Below are 24,025 nucleotides of genomic sequence, written 5' to 3'. Positions count from 1 at the left end.
GAGCCTTTCCCAGAGCCAGCACAGGTTGACTGGCCCCATTTACACCAAGAGGTAGGGAAAACACTCCTGCTTATCACAGGGTGAGAAAGTGCACATGGGTAGTTCTTGAGGAATTGCTCCATACATTAAGTAATTAATTTGTATATGTTTCTGTACCTTGGGCTGAGTTACCTGTGAAAGTTTTTATCAAAGGGGTATAGCACCCTGAAGAAAAGAAGCTGACTCTGGAGTCTGGATTCTTCAGCTACAGTGGTTCCCACAGTTGTGGAAAAACAGCGAGTAATCTGAGGAAGGCAAAGGTTATAAACCATTGAAAGTAAAAAGCCAGAGAAATAGTAGGTTAATGCCAAGCCAGAGTGGGATTCATCTGAAGAAATTAACTACAACTTCATTATTTGATTTTACAGTAATTTGAGTAGATTTTAGTAGGCAGGTGACCTCTCTAGAATATTTGTCAATGTCCCAGTTAGCTGCTGCAACCAAGGCCTAGCCAAGGTGGCTAAATGTATAAATTAGCTCTTGACCTAATCACCAATTATTTGAAAGTCTCTTTTGTATAAGAACTATATGTGCAGAGACTGGTTGGCTAAACAACAAAAGATCTAGAATTTTTTTGTGCATCGAGGTTAAAAATACTTTGTTTAAAAAAGGAAGAAAGAAAGAGTGAAAAGGAGGGGGAATTAAAAACTAACCTTACTCCAAACCCTTGGGGAGCAAAATGCAACAGCTTGAGACAAGTAAAGCATGCTGCATTTGGCACTGAACAGTGTGCTACAAAACAAGAAACATACACTTGAACACATTTCCAGATCTCCTAGTAAACAAAAATACCCACTGCCCAGAGAGGGTCATCTGAAAGAATCCCAGGCTGTAAGGCAAATTTCCTAGAGAAAACTATTAGCCAACACCAGATCTTTGGGAATGCAAGAGGTAACCATGGGAGCAGACCCCACTTTTAGCAGTACAGCAGGAATGATACCTAAATGCTCACAGACCCTGCCAGAGGTAACACTGCAGAAAGCAAGTCCTCTTTCAGAAGTTACATATGGATATTACCCTGTGATTGATGTTTTCAAGTCCTGGAGTAAACAGAATAATACCCTTTCACTAATAGTTTTAATACTCTCTGCTATTAATTTTGACTCCTCCTAGCTGAGATTCAATTCTATTGCCCATGGGTACCACGAATCTGTACACAGCTCTTTCACCAAAGTGAATACCTCATCCAGAGCCTCCAAAAATTCCAGCTAACCCCCCAGCTGGGTCTGAAAAGGAACAGCAGACATTCGTAGCCCTGGGTTTCAGCCAGTCTTATTTATGGTCCTGAGAACAACAGAGGGAAGTGACCCATATTAGCTTTTTAATACAGGCCTAACTTAGAGGCAAATCCCATGTACTTCTGAGGCCTGACATACAGTTTCATACTCCTTGTAAGAAATAATGCTGGTATCCTTGGGTTCAATGTCAGAAAAATGGAACATTTGGATCATTAGCAGATAACATAGCAAGTTATGTGGTAGGAAAATACATCTTAATTATGGATGCAAAACCACTGCTGAGAAGCTGTGGGGAACAAAAGTTGTGCTGCTACATGACTACACCACTTCTTGTGTGAAATTTACTGATGTGGAAAATACATTCCTTAGACCACAAGAAAACCTTAGTGCTGGGTTCCCTTCACAAAAAGAAACCTGAGAAGACCCTTACATTTGCTATCATGTTTAAAATGCCTAATATAGTTACTAGACATGATTTCAAGTCAAGAGATTTTTCGAACACTCTTCAGCTGCCATGCCAGAATGAGCTTAACGTTGGGTCAAACTGTTTGAAGCAGAAATGGAGAAAATTTTCTAAAAGAGCTTGCTACATTGCCTCCAAGGAAATTGCCTCAGAAATAAAATATCGAGACAGCCATTGGCTTTTGGTGATGGTCCCACTGGCAATTACATAGCCAAGCAATAGTCAACACACACCAGATTTATCCAGGAGGAGTACTTTTTCGCCCACGTTGTTGGCATTGTAGGTTTGAAATCTATGGCAACCAGGGATATCGGGTACGGGAGTATGAAGCTCTACAGCCCACCAGAACAATTCTAAACATTTGCTGCCAGCTCCTGGGAGATTTACGTGGCTCCTTTCTCGGATATTTTCTAGCCTCTCCCATCACATCCTGCTAAGGACACTTGAGGCACAGAGCCTCCAAGAAATCTCTTGAGTTACCACCACTGTCAGAGAAACTCATCTGGCTCACAATGTACCTGGGTGCTGACTCCAAGAAGCTCTCAGGAGAAAGAGGAAAGCCAACACGAGCCTCTGCCATGAGAATACTTCTTGCAGTCTGCTCCAGGAGAAGCAGACAGCAGGCAGCTATTTCAGGCAGCCAGAAGCTCACAACTTACTACTTTTCTAGACACTGCTTGGGATGCATATACTTGCCTGGATGTGTGGGCTGAGTAATGCACAGGCTGCCCAAGAGCTGTCTGTGAGTATGGAGAACTGTTGTGGATATTGCAAGCTGCAACTTACTGAGTAGCTAAAGGTTACTGTGGCCTGCCAGGCTTAAAAGGCTGGGTGCCACTGATAGGGCTAAAAGAGCTCCTATCAATAGAAATGAGTGTGAAGCCGGAAATGAGTGTGGTCTGGCAGTAAAGCTAAGTTGTCCTCTTGGTGTTCAAGCCAATGCTGGGCAAACTGGCATTTCCCATCATGCTGTTGAACAGGGAGTCACAATCCAGAGCTCCTTCTTCAGAATCTCAAAATGGGTTATAGTTTCAAAACATGAATTTAAGAGAAAAAGACAGCAGCATCTTTACTACGAAGGGGTCCACCATGGGATCCTAAGGTCCTAACTCTAAATTAAAGCACTGAAGGTCACAATAGAACAACTCTTATATGTCAGAGATGTTTGCTTACCTTCCAGTTTAGGTCTCATTTATGATGACCTGGAGGTGTTCCTCAGGCCAGTGACACAAGAAGCCTACAGAAGTGGCATAACAGTAGGCAAAAACATTGGGAAAATTAGTTGCCCTGCAGATCACAAGTAGCTGCAGTGGTGCCTGGATAACCTCGAACAGCCAGGATTTAAGCCTGGCAGAACAAAGCTCTGCCAGAGCTAACTTCAGTGTTTCACTGCCTCCTGTTTGGCAGATTAACCACAGATCTGCCATTACCCTGTGACTCACAACTGGTACAACCTCTGTATAAAGCTTTTATATAGCTTCAAATGGGCCACCAGAAACAAGATCTCTTCACTGTGCTGTTGAAGCTAGCGAAGTCAGGAGCAAATGGAAAATCCGACAACTTGAGCAAGGTAAAGACATACTGCAGAAAAATACCTACCAAGGGCTGATAGGGTATGTTTGTGCTTGTAAACCCTCCAGAAAGATACTTATTCCCATTCTATCATTCTCATTTAACATTAAGACAATGCATTTATGTGGTGACCAAACAGTAAGAACTATTGTGAAAGACTGTGATATATGAATACAGTCTCTCAGCTGTGTGGTGTTCTTGCTGATGTACCAGATGAGTTACTCAATAAATTTGCCATGCCAATAACTCTTCCTTCATAATAAAGGGACAGAGGAAACTGCAGTGCTAGAAGAAAGCAAAATACCAATTTTCAATAAAAGGGGAGCTTGTATTATTATATTGAGCTGCTTAATTTTGTCTCATCCTAAATGTACACATTGTACTTTGCACAATGGGCCCTGATCGTGGTGGGGCTCTTAGATGCTTTGATAATAATAACAAAAATGAGTAGCAATTAACAAGAAATTCAATGGTCCCAGAAATTACCCCCTCAGAAGTCTAACTACTGTATCTAATAGTAATGGAACAAATATTAAGAAGAATAAAATACTAAACATCTGGAAAATAGCAAACTATTGAGCAATAAGCAGCACAATAGATCTGGTAAAAAAAGATATGGCTGCCTCTTGACACAATTGAAAAAATAACTGCAGTATACTCAAAGAAATACATTTAATAGAGCTACATTGGCCTCTCATTAAAACATTTGTTCCAGTGCCAGATAAAGCATTTTATTTTTGAAAAAAAACATGAGTACAATTAACTTTTTTTTGGCATTAAATAAGATGAAGATCAGAGCTGCTGAAGGATAGGAAAGTACTAGCTAGCATCCTTTTAAACAGAGAACTAGCAATAGATAAAATGTCAATGTGCTTTTTTTATAGAGAATTTCATTCTGTGTCATTCAGCTCTTTCCTTCAGTCTCCTTGTAATAACATATGAGGTCTCTCAGAAATATATTGCTCTGTGTTGAGCTTTTCATTGTCTGAAGATGAGGTTTTGGAGGGAAAAAGGGAATGACAGAGCTATTTATTCTGTCAGCCTATGAATTCAAATAACTTCTGAATTTTTGCATAATACTTAATGATTTTTAATCATGACCTGGAAGGAGAAACTCACAAATGAGGAATTCAAGTTGGTATTACCTTACCTCCCACTTCTATTGCCTTTGTCAAATTACCAGCAATAAATCCATCCAGAGCTAAGCCACAGCACAACAAAAGACTTGAGCATATGTTCAGCTGCTGGCACAGCCAGTAGTCACTAAAATTAAGTAACTGCAGTTCCTCTTGGAGGCCTTTTATATCATCAGGTTGTGTTAGGCACTGAGAAATCTTTTCACAAGGATGCAAAAGCAAGTCCCAAGGCATCTGTCACCTTTAAGAGCAAGAAAAACCTGGTGAGGATTTAGCAAGTAATCACCAAGAGGAATTAGGACAAGTTGCACTCATTGAAACATTTTAAAATAGTTGAGGCAAAACTTGAGTAATTACATGATAAAGAACAACCAATCCTTACATAGACTTGGAATGCACTTCTTCCAAGGTCTGGACAGTGTATGAGCAGGGCAGAGCTACCATCGCCAGTGTGGACCTAAGGTAGAAAACTTTACACAGAAGGCTGCACCAAACCCTGGTGTCTTCTCACCCTGAAGAAAATGTGGTATGTGAATCTCCCACTGTGATTAAAAAAAAAAAAAAAAAAAAAAAAAAAAAAAAAAAAAAAAAAAAAAAAGGAGAAGCTGTATCTGTCTTCACTCTATTTATTAATAATTTGATTTATGTGAGTTTCTAAAATTAAAGTAAGTAGCAAAACATATGACTGACCAGTGCCCTATGGCTTTCTTCCTCCTGTGGAAACTTGAAAGTGTTTCTTCTATTATTCTGTATTATGTAAAATTCATATGACAACTGGCACTAACGTTAACAGTTCTCAGCTGGGATGGTTACTTGCTTTTTACCAAACTAAAATGGATAAACTGGTGAAAAACAAAAATGGAAGGTCATTTGGTAGTGACATAGAAAATAAATTACATTCACTGTGAACTTAAAATTATAATATCTGGATGGCTAGGAGTGTTAGTCTGATCTGGAAACTGACTGAAATAAAAGGTTTTTATTTTCTTAGTGCCCTATGACTACATACTGCCTCGTTATCTGGGACTCCACATAAGAACAGCAGCATATTCTTGATGCTTCAGCTAACTAGCAGGTCATAATAAAATCCTCGTATCATTTCAAATCAAATCAATCAGCACCTTTTCCTTTATTTATTTGTAGTAAGCCAAAATACTGAGAATGGAAAACATTGTAGGCCAAGTAGATGTTTAATTTGATCAAAAGGGAAACAACTCCAACTTCTTTTAAATACATACTCTAAACCATTTGTTGCAATTAATATAAAAAATTGGCAATGTTTTACTTCAGGACAGTCAAAGTGAAATGTTCCTTTTTTTTTCATTTTTTCCTTTTTTTCTTTTATTTTCTTTTTTTTTTCCCCTTATTTGGAGTTTGTTTGGTTTTGTGGCTAAAGGAATTGGATGTATTTGACATGACACTTCATGAAGGATGTGGGAATGTTAAACAGAAGTAAAAAGAGGGCCTGAGAATGATCCAGAGATTGGCAAATGGCTCTTGCAATGGCAGACTTTGGGACCTTGTGCTATCCATCTCACAGGAAGGGAAGTCTGATGGGCAACAGAAAATAAGTCAGTCTTTTAATCCACATTATGAAAGAGACAGAAGGATCCAGTGGCCAGAAAGCAGCTCAAGATACTCAGGAGTAGTTCAAGAAGAACTAAGACATGCAGCAAATCCTAGGGAGTCTCTGGGCTCCTGAAACTCCAAACAGACAGCAAAACAGACTGAACCAGAGCTTGGCCATCACCAGCTTGGGGCTCTGAGCCCCAGCACTAAGTCAACCTCTTGCCTGACCACAGTGTGCTGGGGTTCACTCTGCCCAAATTCACCAGCATTGATTGCTTCCTCTGTTGGTGTGACCATTGCAGAGGAATGGATGAAATCTTGCACCTGTTGGAACAGTTAGCATTGCAGTTTTACCCCTGGTTAGACACGGCCATGACTGACATGGTTTGGGAGCACACTTAAGCATTTACTCAGTTTCTAGCACAGGATCCTGTAGTCACATGCCATGCTGAACTAGGTACTACGTCCTGTCCTTCCTCTGATATCAGACCAAGTAAACTCACTTTTCTTCATTTGTAACCCATATGAACACTCTGCTATGAAGAAGTGAACCTGATTGTTTCTAAGTTTGTATTCTGTTGGAAGAAAGTGGGGAGAAATAGGAAGCCAGTGGGGAAAAAAATAGCACAGTGAAAACTGAATGAGAAGTATTAAAATAACCAATACACACAGAACATAAAGCAAAAGATTAGGAAGCAAAAGACAGAACTTCTCATCTGAAAATACTGCCATATATAGGACCTGTATTTCTGCCAATATAGCTCTGGAGAGGAGTTTTCTCCTTCACACATAAGGCTTACATTAGCCACAGAGGTTTTAATCCACCATTCCCTTGCAGAAATAAGTGAGTGAAGAATAATACCTCAGTGATAAGGGGTTCACTGTTCACAAATCCCAAATTAGTTTGTGATTTGCAAAACCTCAGGCTCCTCAAGGTTCACTTCTTACTTCACAGTGAGTCACTTTATATAATAAAGTCTCAGTATAATAAAATCTAGATTAAGCTATTGTAGCTCTTAGTTGAGCCAAATCATTTTGCCAAGTTGCTCTTAATACTTTCTGAATGAAAACACACACACACACACAAACCCAACACAACTAGAACAGGGGCTACTACAAAGTCATAAAGCAGAGCAGTGCCCTGGTGATGGAAAGGAAATTCTGGTACCTCACTGCCTTTGAGAACTCACACCAAAGTAACTGTGTGGACTTGCTGCTTTGAGAAGGATGCTTGAAGGGATTTGCCTGTCTGATTCAGACACTACACTGCTGCATCTCATCCGGGAGATCTCCTGAATTAAAAAAAAAAAAATAAAAGCAGTTGTTTGGAGGTAACAGCCCATTCAGGTTGGCAGAAAACAGAATTGAGCATATGCCCTGATAGTATGTGAATCAGCCCAAAATGTGTTTTCTGATTTACTCCTGTACAGAGTCAAGCCCAGTTCCACTACACATCAAGACCAGCAAGTTCCTGCAGAGGGCCATAGCAGCACCCAACTGCCCACACCCATGGGCCACCAAACTCATCACCCAGGGCACTTTGTGTTTCACTGAGAGAAATATCTCATTAGGCAAATAAGTTGCCTACATAGAGGGCTTCTCTTCATCGCAGAGCAGTTTGAGGCCAACAAAATTTATCACTCTGGATACTTTGTAACATCTCTTCTAACTTTGATTTTTCCCTTTCTCCTGTATGCACACACTGTCCTAACTCCAGACCAGATTAGAAGTGAGGACCCAGAACTTGCAGTTGAAACTGCAGAAACCTCATTTCCTAAGTGAAACATGCGTAAAGCTTTCACAGAAAATAATGATTCTTACCTTTGAAGCACCTTGGCTCCTGCTTTAGCACTAGGACGGAGCTCAGCAATTCCTTTGGACTTACAGGGTATTGCTGGGAGTGCATACAGAGCTGCAGCCAGGACACCTGTAATGCTGGGATTGTTTTGCTGGCTTTTTTTGCCAAAAGAATGGTCTGTATTTCTTTCATCTACCTCATAAGTTCTATTTTTTCAGGGAACACAGGTCCACTTTAAAGTTTTCGTAGATCTCTTTTTCTTGTACACCAAAGAGACTGTTATGAATGGTTGAACAGACCATGAAGAGTAAATCAGTGACAGAAAGAGGTAGATTTGTGTCTACCATAGCAACCACCTGTCCAGGAGATGGGATAACTCCATTTCAAATTTCTCCAGCAATAGAAACTCTACTTTGCAATGTTGCTCTAGGCTTCCCAGGAAGATACTCCAGACCAAACTGGGTCAGCATTCAAAGTATGAACATCAGCCTAATATGAGCCAAGCCTTACTTTTCTGAAGTCTGACTTTCAGTAGTGGCATGCTCCCTCACCCATCAGAAGCACTGCTCAGCAGGTAAGGAAAGGACTTTCAAATAAACTGTAGAACTGGAAGGCTATTCTTTCCACTTACTCACTATGAAAAAGAGACATCACAAAGATGTTGTCTTTATCTCTATAAAGCCAGGCCGCCACTGTCAGTCCGCTTGCAGTTATCCCCGCACAAGTATCTCTATGCAAATACAGCAGTCCAACACTTAACATCAATTGTACATTTTCATTTTTTCATTTTTTTTTATTTGCTGCAAAGAAGCCTGAGGTGACCAGCCAGATGGCAAATTATTACAAGTTTGGCACCAAAGTGTGGTCTCATCTCCTAACAGAGCATTTGTCATAATTACATATTGTATCCTGTTCTGATTTATAATGCAGTTAACGCCCATCTGTGAGATCAAATTCAGCTCTGAGTTACACAAGAATAACCCCACTACAGCAGGGATAAAGGAACAGGGAAGAGCAGAATTTAGCCCTGGTTCAACCACACTTCAAAAAGCCTTTAGAAATACTTAGTACCCAAGCCCATCTACACTTGCTCAGAGTCTACATGCTCTGAACAGGAAGTAGATGGGAACTCTTAACAGTATTAATTGGCATAATCAGAATTTAACAGCAACAAACAAGCCTTCATTTCAAAGATGGAAATTTATCAGCAATGATACAAGCAGATATTCATTAACCATAAATGGGAAGTCCATCTTCCAATACATTAAATCAAAAGGAAATCTGCAGTTGATAGGTAATGTCTCTTTTGTTCTGCATACAAAACAAATAGTGAAAAAGCTCAGTCTTGATAAACCAGTCCCTGCTAAAGAGATAGAAGCAAGAGGACCTGCATGGCACCAGTACCCAGGGTACTTTGCTTTCCTGATGACAGCAGATGTGTTTTAACTTATTCACATGAAGTTATGCACATGATCTTTTGCTTGTTTGCATGGAATAACATTTTTGGTCTGTATAATGTGCAGTCACTGAAGATAGAAGGAGGAATTAGATGAAAATGTTTTGGATCACAGCAAAAAACCTTCCCTCCAGGGAAGCAATGTGTCCTCCTGGGGAAGAACTGAGTCCAGCACATCCTCTCCCATGCGAGATAATGGGAAGGTAAAATCTGCATTCTGGTTTCTCTTCTAGGAAATTCACCCCTAGAATAATTCTTTTTTGGACTGACTGAAGCCCAGGACTTTCCCCAAACATGGGCATTATTGCTTCAGGCACACAGCCTGTGTTAGTTCATACATATCAGTGTAGCTCCACCAATTTGAGTGGCAGCTGTTACCTCTGAGTCTGGGGAACTCCAATTCATGCAAGGAAATTCAGAAAAACTGGTTTAATTTTCAAAGGCAGCTGAGCCTTGAGAAGGTGGGCATGGCTTGCTGTTACTGATCATGGACACCGGTGTGGAGAAAGGTACTGGAGTGAATGGAGGCTATTGTATTACAGCCCACTGTAAACCACAACTCTTAAACTCCTCTCATTTAAAGAAGACTCCCAGGTACTAAAAGCAGAGTGTGCTTTTGCCCTTTATGCTTGCCAAAACACCGGTTTGCAAAATCAAAAGAGGCAAATCCTTGTGGTAGAGAAGAACAAGGTGAAAACAGCCCAACCTCATCATGCTGCCCAAAGCTGCCCATGCAGCAGAGTCCTGGTACCTGCTGCTTGGACACTGCTCTGCCTCCTCAGATGAGGCAGCAGCCAGGAGGCTGCTTTGCAGTCACTGTGTGTGCCAGCAGAATTACTTGTCAGACAATGTCCAGAAGGTTTCCAAAACTTCTCCTAGAGTTACATTGAAACATGTTTGGAAATACATGTGATTAATTGCAAGAAGGCTTGGTGATATCATTAGGTGAATTCACAGCTCTACAGTGTGCCATTAACTTTACGTTCCTGTGAAAGAAATGAAGAGAAATTGATCTTCCATACTGCACAATGGAACAATTGCTTTCTAACGTAACACCTTCCTAAGCTGGCCTTGGTTTTACTGAAAACCTTTATCTGGGTTGATGTTCTTTTCAAACCTACTTAATGCCCCTGGGAGATATTTGTGAGACAAATAAAAAAAGGCAATGGATATTCTTGTATTACTATTTTGTACCAACCAAAACCTGCCAGAAGAGCTATTACTTAGTTCCATAATAATTCCTTCAAGGAAATGGCCTGGAAAAGGGCACCCGTAGCACTGAAGGATAATGGGACCAAATTCAGCTGAAAACAACAGTGACTTTGTTAAGTAATATTTTTTAAAAAAATATAAATACGAGACTGGAAAGCAGTGGAAAGTACTACACATCTGTAAGGACCAAAAGCTTAATTTAATTAAAGCTTAGCGTGACACTAAATTACTTTTTATCAGGGTCTGTTTGCTTTTATCTAATTTTCTTTAGCACCCAGTTGCACTTCCTAAGTTCTGAAATAATTTCTCAAGTTGAAATTTATATTACTATAACTGTAACCCCATTGACAACATTTGTAGAATGGATTTGGTCTGTACACAGGCATTGCTTCACGTGACACAGAAAATACTCCACTTAGAGACAAATCTGTACCAGGCAATCAGGAATTAGAACTGCTGACAGCTTAAGAAGAGTGAGATTCACCTTACCTCACTTGGGAAAAAAGCCTCTGTGGTACAGACCAAGTTACTTTAGTTGCCTGTAGAAATCATAGAGGAAAGGAGACTGTTCCAAAAGGCAGCTGGACTCATCCAAGGATAGAACTATCTTTATCTACCCCCAGAGGGTTCCTTAAGCAATGAGTTGGATAGCTAGCATTTAAATGATGATGCAGAGGTAAGATACTACCTGAAGTACTAAGTAATTTTTTTTCACTTTGAAACTATTATGGAATATGGCAAAGTAAAATATGCAAGTAAAATGCTGCCATAAATTTATCACTGTTCACACTGCTAATCTTACACAGAATAAGAGACAAGTGAAAACTGCTCTCTACTTGTTTCTTCATTTGTTTCTTTCTCTGAAACGGGGTAAAATAAGTATATTATGGCAGTGTTATAAAGTCACTGCTTCTCACATCAGAGTGAGATCTCCACTAAACAGGGAGGCATTTTTCATGTCCGCACACATGCTCTGCAGAAATTTGATTTTCTTCTCAGCCAGATCTTTTGGTGGTCAGGCAGTCAGGTGGAAGATGTGTGAAAGCAAGCAAGAAGGGCAGGTAGCCTGGCTCCTTGGATTTTGAAAGAAGAGGGCATTACACTACAATTGCAGATTTATCAGAAGGACTTGTCAGATGATTGCAACCTCTTGAATTACTCTTTGCAAAACAGTGATTCATAATCTTATGAAGTATGAGGCATCCCTTGTGAGCATCAAATGCTGGATCTCCTGTGGATAAAAAATGACAGCAGATCACATTTTCCTGTGAGGTGGCTGAAGACAGAAAAGGAGAATTCCCTGATGCTTCTAAAGAATTTGAAAAGCTGACTTATTCAGAAGAACAAGCAAAGAATTCTGTAAGAGGAAGGACCTCTATGGCAACTTACACAGGCTGAAACTCTGGCTTCAGTTAACATGCAAAGAAGTCATGGAGAGACCAGAACAAAGCCTAGAGAAAAAGGAAGAAGAAAAAAATACAGAGGCAGAAAGACAATTAAACTGAAACAAAATCAAAAATTGAGAGAGCAAAGGAGAAAAGGAGAAAAAAATAGAAAGAGAAAAGAGTATAAGAGAAAAAAAAAAAAGATAACTGAATGCAGAATCACCAAGCAAGTGAATGAACAATGAAGAGATGAATTGCTGGACAATGACCAGAAATGTATCTGAGAACTGGTAAAAGAGGCAGAAAAGGGAAGGGAAAGAAACAAAAAAATCACAAGACCAATGTTTTTATCTTCTTAGTATTTTTTGCAATCGTACAGCATGAACCTGATTTTTTTTCTGAAGGAGTCAGAAGTCTTGCTGAGAAACTGCAGCCTACTCCTAACAAACACCATTCCTCTCAAAGGTCCTTCTGTTGTTGATCACACATCCGTACATTCTTTAGTGGTCTTTCCCCATTCTTTCAGATACAATTTACACAGAATTTCTCTGCTGTGTGAGAGACCTCTTTTAGTCCCCAGGAGAGGCAGGGAAAAAGTAGTACAGCTATGCTGTATTATATTAACAGAAATAATACAATGTCTACAGTAGGCTACTCATGCTGCAATGGGATTTGTTCCTCCTTTTATTCAGGTTTAAACTATGGAAGCTCCCTGTCCTCTTCAGCAGGGCAAGATATATCTCCTGTGATTCTTAGGCTACAGCTGTAGAAACATAATTACTTGAAAAAAACCTTTTTGTTTTTTAACTTCAATTCTGTCCATGTGTGTCTGTGTTATTTGTAAAGTAATACTCCTCCTATTATATCCTTCCCACTCACATTACAGAAAGGTATCTTTGTTCTCTTTTGTGATCTTCTGCAGGCTTGTAGATTGCTTACTATCTCTACTTAAAAAAACACACATACACACACAAACACACAGACAAGCAATGTATGGTGCCTAAACATTATTAGCTCTCCTCAGACCCACACTAAGCTGGTCTACCTTTGCTTTCAACCAGCTTTTAGACCCTTATTTCTATGGTGACTCAGCTACCTCTGAGGTGATGAAACACCACTTTGATAGATTATAATTCATCTTTTTAATAGCTTTTAGCTACAGTTTCTTTGTTTCTCTGGCTTCTTTTTTTTTATTTATCGAAAGTGTTTATGCAAAAAAAAAAAAAAAAAAAAAAAAAGGTACTGTCTGAAAATCTGTGCAGAAATGCCAGCAAGTTGTGACCTCATTGCTAAGGCCCAAGGGTTAAAGCAGATGAAGATATCATGGGACAGTGTATTCCTTATCACCCCCCTGTGGCACAAATGTTTGTCTTTGAGCATCTGTCTCGGCATAATTGTGTAATACAAGCCAGTGAGGCATCTGCAGGATTCATGCCTCCCAAAGTGAAACCAGAATCCCTCTGCTTACAGCCTTTCTGGGCTTTATCAGGCCAGGCATTACAAGTTTTCATCTGCATTACACTTTACATAGTTCAAGAAACGATTACTGCCATACTTCTAAGTGACAGGTTAAATTGAGTTCATGATTTTGTGTAAAAACAAATTATTCTTTCACATTTGCTCCTGATTTTCCCCTTATGGACACATAAAAAAGGATCTTCCTCCTCTCTCAAGGACTTCTCTGAGCCTTGGTAAGAGATTATGTTTATCAAACCAATTTTTTTTCTTTTTAATCTAGGATAATGCAGCTGAAGTTACCTCAGTTAATTTAGCCAGTGCACCCAGTACCAGGTAGGCTGGTATCAAAGTGTGAGAGGAGAGCAGTGTGAGAGGAGAGGAGAGGAGAGGAGAGGAGAGGAGAGGAGGAGGAGAGGAGAGGAGAGGAGAGGAGAGGAGAGGAGAGGAGAGGAGAGGAGAGGAGAGGAGAGGAGAGGAGAGGAGGAGAGGAGAGGAGAGGAGAGGGAGGAGGAGAGGAGAGGAGAGGAGAGGAGAGGAGAGGAGAGGAGAGGAGAGGAGAGGAGAGGAGAGGAGAGGAGAGGAGAGGAGAGGAGAGGAGAGGAGAGGAGAGGAGAGGAGAGGAGAGAGGAGAGGAGAGGAGAGGAGAGGAGAGGAGAGGAGAGGAGAGGAGAGGAGAGGAGAGGAGAGGAGAGGAGAGACAGCGTGGGGCGAGTGGTGCTGAGCTTCAGCCCTGGTGTGAGCAGCCTGCACAGGCTTGGGAGGCGGCTGGAATGAGTTTGTTCCCTCATGGACAGACAAAGAACAAAATGTACCAGGGATACAGTCTGTGATGCAGTAGCATCAGCCTTGGGAGAAATAACACTCATGAAAAGAGCACTCATGGTGTAAAAGTCGAATTAGGTTTCGATCCCCAAGCAGCAGCCCAGCCAGCGTGTAAATACAGTCCGGAAAGCACTTCCAGCTCAGCGGTGAGGTAAATCATTCTGACTCAAGCAAGATCATACAGAGGAAGACTGATACCCATTCCCCATGCAGATTTACACCCATGCCACTTTTGCTCACAGCCAGTTCTGTTATTTGGTAGGTATTCAGAAATTCACTGTGCAAGGTGCAAACAGCTTTAACAAAGATGCTGTGGAAGTTGCAAAATATGTAGCCTGAAGGGCTAGATCCTGACTCCTAAAAAAAATTTGTAAAAATTGCTCCAACAAATTTCTATTCTTATACAAGAATTGTGAGTTGCTACTTTTTTTTTCTGAAACTAAAATACACTGAAATGGAAACAATGCTCATTTATAATAATAAGCAAAGTGGAATGGAAGATGTGAGATCCATACAATGTGAATTCTATGCAATGAAATGAATATACAATGAATATACAATGAATGAGTATACAGTGAATTCTGTACAATGAGAAAAGACGTGGTGACACATAAGTCAGATTTTAGAAGACAGATCCTGTTTCTTTAATCCTAGGGAGCTGACAAACCCTTGCACAGTAGTTAGAAAACGAAGACAATGATGTGATTGGCCCAAATTATATGTTGACCATGACTTTTAAAACATGACTGCTATGAAAAATATCACAGCTCTATCAGTTTTATATGGTTGAACTGTGGGGGTTTTGTAATTATGAAGATTCAGTTTTAAAACTTTTACCAAAAAAAAAAAAAAAAAAAAAAAGCAAAAAAACCCCACAACTCACCTTTCAACATGAGTGACTTTACTAAAAGCTGTCACTTGCTTAGAGCCATACATACATGTACATGTCCTGCTGAACTATGATTTAGAAGGGTTATTTGCAGTCTGCAAGACAAAATACATCAATTATTTATTATGTGTGATGAGTATTAACTAGAATAAACTGAATCAGTCACTTCAATTAAAAAATCACATTTTGAAACCTGCTCCTCCCCCACCCTAGAAAATACTTCTTTGTAAGGCTTTTCTATGTGAAACACTATTGTAAAATACTTTCAAGCAGAGTCTGGCTCATACTCAAAGAAACAGACATTTTGGAAAAACAGGACAAACTTGGAAGTTCATGATTTCGCAAATTTCTTGGACTACTCTCTTTCTTAGGGGAGGAAGTTCAAAATGTATCTTAATTTTACAACACTTCCTTTAAATATCACCCTGCTCTGTAAAACGTCACTCTGTTTTCTTAAACTTATTACAGATACAAATTTACAGCCAGGAAAAGTTATGCTAGAAGTTAGGGATAGAAGAAAGATCTTGTAAAGAAATGTGATTAATATATACATCATAAAACGCTGTGTTTCCATCAGGCTCAGTTCTAAACTGGTAAATCAGCTTGGCTGCAACTGCTCTGATACAGGTAGTGAATTAATTTTTTTAACCAGCTTTTTATCCTGGTTTTCTAAGGAAGCCAGGATTATGTATTCACACAAACTACCCTTTCTAGGTTATGCATTTTGAAGCCATTGGCCAATTCACAAAACTTGACAGATGTGTCAAAGATATTGAATTCACCTGGTATTTCATGGAAATGGGCAGGCTAATGAAGCAGACACATTAGTGCAAATTACTGCAAGGTATTATTAGACACCAGAGACACCACACATAAAAAACCAGGGATGGCTTAGAGAAAACAATTCCTCCCCTGTTTAGTAGGTCAAATAACCACTTTTTTGTGTCTCTCCACAAATCTCTTTTTCTCCTTTTTTACAGAGCAGAAACATTCCCTAGCATCCTTGTGCGTGCCTGTCTTTGAAACGTACTGTGCTTCACCACCAGTACATCAAAGTTCCTCACAGTTTCTCTTATACTGAGAAGGAAATTAAATTATTCCCGTTAGACTGCTGGAGCTGAGTAAATGCCAAGTCACAAGCTACGCTGCTCATTTGACCACTTCTCTGCTGCTTTACAGTCCCACTCTTCTCCTTTTCTTGGGTTTGCTGAGGCCCCCAAAGCAGAGCAGTGCAATTATCCAGTGTGGATTAATATATGAAAACCTGGTTAAAAACAAGCAACCCCCAAAAAACTCCAAAACATCAACAACAAAAACAAACAAACAAAAATCAACCCCCCCAAACAAACAAAAAGCCCAAATAGAACAAAAAAATATATAAAATAAACAGGCTACCTTGTAGAGAGGCATGACAGAGTTTTGGCACCTGGCACAGTGAAGTCATGTTTATAATAACAACGGGAAACTTTTCAAGTGGTGTGTACTCCAGAGGGAGTTTATAAGTGTGATGAGCTCTTAAGAACAGGTAAACTAAGACAAGAGTTTGTGAGCTTACAAGCGCAGAGAGGGCTGCGCTTTTGTTTTAGTCAGGCTGCTGAGAACAACCAACAGATTCAAGGTCACCAGCTTTTAATATTGTTTAGTATTGTCTTAGCACAGCCTTGAGCTCCTTTGACCAGTTGTTCCAGTTGTCACTAGGAGCTTCTAGTATTACTTTTACATATTAACTCTTCTGGACAAGACTCGTCTTGTTTGGTGAAGTGTCTGGGTTTATATAGTGAGATGTCAGTACCTGACTGGAAGAGAGATGCTCACCAGATAACAGTGGTGTCAGCAGCAAAAATAACCCTGGCTCTGCAGTATCCTTCCTGAAAACAAAACAGTATTTACAGGAAAGACTGAATTATAAGAGAGAGATCATGAAAGACCAGGTGAGAGAGGTTAAGAGAGACCACAGGAGAAGGCTATGAGGCTGATGTTACAAAGTAGCTAGGGACAGATACTCCCTTGCTGCAGGCAGAAAGCCCTCAGGAACTGAGACTCATAGAACAGTGGCCACTTCATGAAGAGGCACCAAAAGAAATTTCTTGTTGTCCTGTTCAGTCCAGGAGGGAACAGTGTATCAAAGTGTCCCTCTGGAACTTGATGCTGCTGTAGGAATGTGTGGGTACTTTCTGTAGGAAGGATGCCCTTCAGATCTTCCATCCAGACAAGTAACAGGAAAGCAGCTTTTCTTTGTAATTGAAGGAGCTTCTCAAAAGTCTCTCTCCAATCCCCAAACAGTGCCAATGAAGAGAAAGGAGGAAATGAAGCAGAAAAAACCTCTCTTTATTCTGTTGCTTTGTGCTCAATCACATAAATTCATGCAGTACTTAAGTATTAATAGTACAAAGACCACAAAAACCTAGGAAAGATGGTACTAAATAAAGAAAGTGCCTGTAGCCAAATAGTTAGCCTCTTGTTTGAATTCTGTAAGGGAAAACTTAGTTTTCATTCTCCTTTAACTGACACAAGCTGGAAAAGTCTATCCAGCTACGCACATTACCAGGAATCAATCAGTGAGCATGTCTGAGTGCTTAAAGTACACAACTCTGTAAGTGCTCCCCTCAACTACATGGGAGGATAGAAGAGTAAAATACTCAAAAAAGCCTAAAACAAGTGCTGGTTGCCTTGAAAACAAGACTGAATAATAGTCAAGAATGAAAGTCAATTTTTAGAAAAACCTCAGTCAGTAGCTGAAATTTGCGTTCCCAGAACCTCTGTGACCTAAACATAGGGTATGTCCCCAGAGCAAAGAAAGGTACAGTCCTTAACTTCTGTGAAGATTTCCTTTATCTGAAGAGATGTTTGGCTTCCATAAGGCTGCTCCAGCATAAGAGTGAGGACCCAGGCTCAGTTCTGAAGATCTCAGTATCCAGATAGGCAGAGCTCTGCCATCCCACGGATATATGAGGGGAGAATCATTCACATGAACAGTGTTGCAGGCTTAGCTTCCAAGGCTGTTCTTTTTGGGTTGTCATGAGCTGATGATGCTTAGCAGCAGTTTTATAAAATGAAGCTAAAAGATATTTTAATTTATTTTTTTTTTTTAAGTGATGTCGCAATTTTCCCCTTGGACAAATTTACCAGACTAAGAAATATTTCTTAGTGAGACAGTACCATTTCTTGCAAGAATTGTGTTACAAATAAAAACCCAAGCCCATTGCCTTATAAAAGGCAGATGAACAAGTAAAGTAACAAAATTTGCAAGAAAAAAAAAAAAAAAAAAAAAAAAAAAAAGGGTTTGCCCTTTTATAAGGAGAACAAATGCAAGAGTTGGAAACTTAACGTATGTTTAACTGTTCAAGCATACATATAATTTTGTAGGAATTTTGTCAAGGTATAAAATCAGGATGGAGAAAAGACTGAAAGAGTTGTAAGAGTCCCATATTTTCCAGACATTTGCACCTAGTTTAATTAGCACACTTACCTAACAAAAATAATCTTACCAGGTTCCCATCACTTTCATCTCAGTTTTTAACTACTGTGATATTCCTCCAGGCTATTACATGACACGCCAATAAAAAAGCAGGAGTACAATAGTTTTCTTTGTGTTCCTCTCTCTTAATCTGCAAAACAGATGCAGTGAGTGTGCTAGCCACTCCAGATTGCTTTCAGCAGAAAACATAACTTTGGCAGGTTAGTACTAGTTAAGGGGCATATGGTTTGCTATTCTCTGTGGAAATATAGCCATAAGTCAGCCAGCAAATTCAGATTCTTATAATTAACAACAGACAAACATTTGGATAAAAATTCATGAGGGTTTTTTGTTTGTTTGTTTGTTTGTTTTGTTTTTGCATGGCTTTCAAACTATTTATCCTTCTCTCTCTTTGTTTTTTTAGAAAAAAGAAGAAAACCCACACAACCATGTGATTGATGGAGTAAATTATGTTGCAATTATCATAACGATGTCCTTGGTATTGTTTCAGAAAAATGTTTGTTTTTTACTACCACCATCCTCTGATTTGACATGAATTTAAAGTTGAAATGAAATAAATCTGTATTATTATAAATCATAATTTGGGGGTAGTCTTTTTTGAGTGAAGCCAAGCTGGCTTGTAGTTTGCAAACCAATCGGCAAGAGAGAAAAAAATACTTGACTAACTTGATATGAAGAAGCTGACTTTGGAGGACAGGCCAACTACTGAACTTGTATATACTTTCCATTAGCTTTCAGGGGAATCATCTACGTGGTCCAAGAGCAGCATCTGGCCTATTGCATTAGGCCTATTAGAGAAATGATGAAGTTTCAAAACTTCACACTGAGGGGGAAAAAGCACATCCCTAGCAAGCAAAATATGACACTTCCTGACTGATACGTTTGTGGCATCCAGGGCTCTGCTTCGGAATAGCACTTGTGCATATGAAGTGTTTTTTAAGCTGCTGCATAAGACCAAACAGCATGTAGCCAAGGTTTGGTAAAGCTCGTAAGCACACACTCAGCTTGACAGAGTTGCCCACAAGCCTGGCAGAGGCAGAGCACAGAGTCTCCAGAAGGCATGGAGGACTCACTTCTTCTCACTTGCAACCCAGCAGCTTCTGTCCTATTAGCTGTCTGTCTGCAGCAGAAGAGGAATTTCCTCATGGGCCAACATGTGTCTCCATGTGCCAGTACCAGCTTCCTGACTTTTATGGAGCTGTGAGATTTCTTTTGCTGGGATCCAATCAAGACTCAATCACAGAATCACAGAACTCATCAGCTTCTAGGCTGGTCAGCACATAGGGACTGGAGTAGGTGCCAAGGTCCTCAACAGGTACCTGCTAATCTAAGCCTGGAAATTTATGTCTGCAGAAAGCCTGCAGATTTCACAACTTGTCCTCAGGTTCTACCTGCACTACAGAGACACCCAGCTGGGCATTAAATGCTCAAGGGCTCCCAGAATGATAGGTGAAATTGAATATTGGATCAGCAGGAATGGGGACTCACTTGCTCCTGTTCAAGAGAACCAGAAGGACCTATGTCTTTCCCATTGGAGAGTAAGGCTGTGGGCATGAGGGCTGATCAGACTGGTAAGGGGCTCTATAGTCCTGCATCTCCAGGCCAGCTCTTGCTGCTGCCAAGGAGATGAGATCTGGCTTTGCCAGGGGAGGGGCTGGGAGGCCCTCTCCTACCCTTCCTCTTCTGCCTTCCAGCAGACACCACCACTGAAATAATCCAGCTCCTACCTCACCTCCCCAGGGCTCTGGCACAGGCACAGACAACAAAGCAATAGCTACTTTTCTGCTTCCCCACCCATCTGGCACCCCAGGTGGCTGCCTGCTCTGCTTGCTGAGTTAACCCTCATGGAGCTTCGTGTTGGCACTGATGTATCCTCTGGTACCCCAGAGACTGCCCACCACTCAGTGGTGGCAGCAGCCCCACAGCAGCACTACTGGGACCCATCCTTCAACACCATGCCAGGGCCCAGGACAGGCTTTCTCCAGGAAAGCATCAGGAGAGAACAGTGATCTTGGGATCCTCACAGAACTCAGGCATACACTTGATTTTCTTTTTTTTTCCCAGATGGACTTCAGCAGCAGCTGTCTCTCTTTAGGAGAAGCCAGTTCCAGTCCCACAAGGCTGGCACCAAGTGAAACTTCCACTGCCCACCAGCAACAACATGAGGTTGAGTTTCTCCTTTTTTTTTTTTTTTTTTTGCAAGCCCAATGCATCATATATGCTTGCATACAGACTAAGGAAACAGGAACTGTGTGCTACTGAAGCCTCAGAGCTCTGCCAGTGTGTCATTATTAATGTTATTACTGTTGTTGTTATTAACAAAAATAAGCATCTTTCATGGGCTATTCTTTACAGAATATTTTCATTATTAATAAAGATTTGGTGCACTACTGCATTTAAAAGTACAGTAAGGAAACATGGAACATGGATGAACCTAAGAACAGCATGTACTAGCTTAGGGGGTCCAAGAGCACATTTACATCCAGTACTCTGCATTAGACAACATCCAGCAGCATACATTGAGGCAGACCTACCAGAAAAAGAGAAGACTATATCATAGCTCTTTGATATGCTCTTCTAGTCTCAAGCAATCTATACCTCCTGAATGAAAGGCAGAAGGTTTGGTTGTTTGTTTTTTTTTATTTACCATGGCCCTCAGTGAATTTGTCTTTCACTAACTTCTTTCACCACTTCTTGAGGCTCGTCAAGGCTGGGAAGTCTAGTAGTGGCAGGTTTTCTCCATTTCTACTTATTATCACCCACCTGGCCTGTTTTCAGACTTAATCTGTAATCTGTAAGGTAGACACTTTCTCATGCTATCATTGCACAGAGACCGGTGTGTCCCATGAATCAGAATAAACAGGGTAGTCCAGTATCCTTCTCTCACAAGGGAGGGCTCTGTGGAACAGCCAGTACAACAGTTTGACACCAATCTACATCCCAGCTCAACAAGCATGCCAGACTTTGTTCACAGGGCACCTAATAGCAGAAAATGTTCTCAGGGGCCTAACTAGTCTGTTTCTGATTCCAGGACTGAAAATCACACAGAATCACACAGAATCACACAGAATCCTAGGGGTTGGAAGGGACCTCGAAAGATCATCTAGTCCAACCCCCCCTGCCAGAGCAGGGCCACCTAGAGTACATCGTGCAGGAACGTGTCCAGGCGGGTTTTGAATGTCTCCAGTGAAGGAGACTCCACGACCCCCCTGGGCAGCCTGTTCCAGGGCTCTGTCACCCTTACAGTAAAAAAATTTTTTCGAATATTCAACTTGAACCTCCTGTGCTCCAATTTACACCCATTACCCCTTGTCCTATCACTGGTCACCACTGAGAAAAGCCTAACTCCATCTCCCTGACACTCACCCCTTACATATTTGAAAACATTGATGAGGTCACCCCTCAGTCTCCTTTTCTCCAAACTAAAGAGACCCAGCTCCCTCAGCCTTTCCTCATAAGGGAGATGTTCCACTCCCTTAATCATCTTAGTAGCTCTGCGCTGGACTCTTTCAAGCACCTGCTCTTCATCCCCCCATCTTTACGCAGTAGATGAGTAAATAAGGAATGACAGATAATTAATAGCCAATGTATAATTTGTGCACAGATACCTTTGCTTACCTACTATTGAATATAATATTTAATATCATTGATGACATAGTGAGATGGCCTGCACTCTCAGCAAGTCTGCAGATGACACCAAGCTGAGTGGCTCAGTCCATACCCTACCAGAAAATGATGCCATTCAAGATCCTGACTGGCTTCAGGAATGGGGCAATGTGAACCTCATGAAGTCCAAAAAGGCCTTGCTCTTGGGTCAGGGAAAAACCCCAGTGCAGACTGGGGGATGAATGGATTGAGAGCAGCCTTGTGGAGAAGGAGAACCCTGGTGTGCTAAAAATTTGACAGGACTTGGCAATGCACACTTGCAATGCAGAAAGTATCCAGCCACTCATCCCCTGGGTGCATAAAAAAAAAGCATGGCCAGCAGGTCAAGGGAGATGATTCTTCTCTCTCTACTCTTTGAGACCTCACCTGTGTCCAGCTCTAAGGTCCCAGAATGAGACAGACATGGACCTTCTATAGTGGGTCCAGAGGAGAGCCATGAAAATGGGGGACCTCCCATTTGGGAGGGCTGGAACATCTCTCCTATGAAAAATTTGGAGTTGCTCAGCCTGGATAAGAGAAGGCTTCAGGGAAAAGACCTTTTCTCAAGACCTGTAGTGACAGAACAAGGGGCAATAAGGTAGATTAGATTGTAAACTAAAATAAGGTAGATTTAGATTATATATAAGGAACATATTTTGTTTTACAATGAGGTGGCACTGAAATATATTGCTCAGAGAAGATGTAGATGGCTCATCATTAGAAATGTTCGAGGCCAGGTAGAACAGGGCTTTGAGCAACCTGATCTAGTGAAAAATATCCCTGCCAATGGCAGGGGTTTGGACTAGATGATTTTTGAAAGCCCCTTCCAACCCAAATCATTCCGTAAGTCTGTGTAGGAAAAAGGGACATCCCGAAAAGCAGGGTCTCCTTGGGATTGCCTCAAAAAGAGAAAACAAAAGGTTGTGAATATGACCCAGCTAAGCAAGTAGGAGGGATGTTGGCAGCACTGTCCTGCCTTCCTTACCGTCGGACGAGGACAAACCAGGATTCCCCCTTGCCCGGCATGTCTTGCATTTGCTTCAGTTCAGCCCTTTCCCACAAGAGGGTGATGGTCCTCCCTCTCCAGGCAGCAGTACGGGAGCGACTCCTAGAGAGGAGAAAAGACCAGGCGGGGCACTTAAAAAGCTCCAGCACATGCAATGAGTTAGGAGCCACTGCTTTGAAGGTTTCTTCATGCTCCAATTACTTGGCAAACAAAAGCATAACTGCTTTATCACAGCCTACCAACAGGCTCCTTCTAAAAAAAAAAGCCAAGACTTAGCAATCTAAGGACAGTGATGAACCCATGCTAACATCCCTTCTCTCCTGAAAACTTCGGGCCTGGCTGCCAGTTGCCTGGCTGGACTGTCCCTCTTCCTCCTCTCTGACCTCCTCTTCTTCCCACAGCAGCACAGCCTCCCAGAGTGCCAGAAACAGCATCACAAACCTACACGAGAAATGATTCAGTAAACTGGTCCAACAGCACAGCCTCCCAGTGCCTCTTTTTATGTGGATAGCAAACATTATTCACATTCTCAGTAGTTCTCATTAAGAGAAACAGCAAATCAAGATACTACTGTTCTGTCAGTTTGTCTGCCTCCAAATACCTAACAATAAAATGTTAGTTACATTAGAAATTATTCACCCAGACACTGGGCTTTGAAAGGGAGAAGAGGCAGAGTTAGCATGCAGCAGAAAAGGCTGCCCACATGATTTGTTAGCCCTGGAAGGGAAAGACAGCAGCTACCACAGTGGAGTCCTGGGCCCAGCCTAGGGATCCAGGGCATGCCTGTAATACTTCTAATGAATAATCTTGAACATATTGCTCAACTCAAACGAGGGTCCCAGGAGCTCTCCAAACCTCT

The sequence above is a fragment of the Calypte anna genome, chromosome 1 (assembly GCF_003957555.1).
Source record: "Calypte anna isolate BGI_N300 chromosome 1, bCalAnn1_v1.p, whole genome shotgun sequence".
NCBI lineage: Eukaryota > Metazoa > Chordata > Aves > Apodiformes > Trochilidae > Calypte > Calypte anna.
Note: the sequence above shows the minus strand (reverse complement) of the source record.